The sequence below is a fragment of the Acanthaster planci genome, linkage group LG05, assembly GCF_054643075.1.
Source record: "Acanthaster planci isolate LZ-2023a linkage group LG05, COTS_SCS, whole genome shotgun sequence".
Lineage (NCBI taxonomy): Eukaryota > Metazoa > Echinodermata > Asteroidea > Valvatida > Acanthasteridae > Acanthaster > Acanthaster planci.
In genome coordinates, this window is record NC_141781.1 from 1,900,596 (window position 1) to 1,902,678 (window position 2,083).

Here is a 2,083-nt window from a genome sequence, read left to right on the forward strand (position 1 = left end):
TTATGACTTAGTTCATCATATGTCAATACACCTGTAATGATATGAACACCTCCGCGCGCGGATAAGATATGAAGCTTTGAAGCTTTTCATGATGGTGGTAGCAAGTAAACTAGATAGGTTTGCGGTAGCACCGTGGATACTTCTGAGTATGTGGGGTTCTGAAAAGAACCGGTGGTACTCAACGTTTCGGGCAGTATGCTCTGTCCTGGCAGTCTCGATCTTGACGATGGACACAGCATACTGTCCGAAACGTTGAGTACCACCGGTTCTTTTCAGAACCCCACATCATGACTCAAAAAAAAAAATCTATCTATCTCCATGGTGCTACCGCAAACCTATCTAGTTTACTCAACGTACCTCTGCTATCCAGCAATGCGTTTCGTTGCGGTTACTTTATAGTTCCCCCTCCACACGCATCGGTTTGTGCATTGAGCATGCGTGGCCAAAAAGTGAACATTTTTGCCTATATCTTGGAAAAACTGAAATATGTTGCCGTAGCGATATGTCCATTTTTCATGAAATCAATGTCAACATAAACTCCTCTTGGCTCTATACCAACGGTGATTAAAATTCGTCACGATTAATGATATCAGGGAAAAGTTATTTAACAGTGTACATGTGTACGTATTCAAACATCAAATGTTTAACGTGTATAGGGACCGTAAAGGGTTCGCCACTGGATGTGAGTCCATGATTGGGAAAACCCGTTTACAAGTCCTACAAGTTCTTCAAAAAAGTTAAAGTCCAACAATAGGAGCTCATACCCTTTTTTAAAGGAGGAAGCAAAACTACGCCCACATCCTATAATTTCCTGCAGTCACAATGCATGTCATGGTTGAGTTTAACAGCGCTCAGAACTTGAATCCCTTTAATAGTCTTCGAGAAACCATGAATTATATAAAGAGAAAAGTGTACGATAAGTAGGTAGTTAGATGCCGAGCATTTTATATGTATATTATTTGTTTTTCAACCTAAGGATAAAATTGCTACTCACATCTTGATCACAAAGGCCTACATTTCCCCCTGAATTAGGGGCCTAAGTGACCTCCAACGGCGACATTTATCGGGGGGGGGGTGGTACGATCGCGAGGTGAATCCATGGATCCACTGCCATTACGCTAGCATCATGTAAATGGATTCCCTCTCTTACACTCGTCTCTGTTCCAGTTAGTCCGCTGAGGCATGCAGAAAACAGCCACTAAGTTCACATTTTCCAGCCCTAATTCCCTTGGCCTGCTCTACCTGCTTTCAAGTACTGAATGCCTCAACTCGAAAATTCAAAGGGTATCGGACAAATTTACAGACTAGAGCAATGGCTTCTTAGGCAGTGGCGTGGCAACGGGGGGGGGGGGCTGGGGCACTGATCTTAGTCTTACATGGTCTTACAGGCCAACTATTTTTCTCATGGGGCATAAAGCAGACCTTGAATTTAAAACTACATGATTTGATTTGCCCGATAACCAGAACTTGAAAACAGTCACTATCCTTGTTATAATTATTGCTGTCTGTAATGTTGCAAAAAATACATGGGATTATGGGTGCACTGAACTAATTCAAGCTCCATTGAAAATAGTGTAAAATCAACCAAGTTTGGAGCCCCATGGCAGGCAACTGAAGTCCCTGAGGCCTCTCAAACAAAAATCAATGTGTTGTTTGGTCCTTCAGATTTCATTTGATTTTCAATTTTTAGTAGGTTAACCCATGAATTTTTTAATTATCCGCCCAAAACAAACTCACCCCCCAAAAAGTGAATGTTGCCAAGCCCTCCCAGCGGACATTTTTCAAATGACATCCCTCACCTTCCTGAGCTCTTCTGACTAATTTTCAATCCCATTTTTGTCTGCTTTGCCCCCAGATGGGTGCCCCTGAATCTACAGAGTTGATTCTGGGCCATACTGACACAATTCCACCATTTCCTGGCCCAAACAGACCCCTATTTTTGAAACAATCTCTGGGGGGTACTTTTTCTGCGCCTCGGCCTGGCGGAGAATTTTCCTTGAATTGGAACACTGCACCCTTTAGCTCTCTGTCACTGATGTAGCGCCCTCAACATAGGAAAAGCATCAGTCTTTTTTCAGCCTCG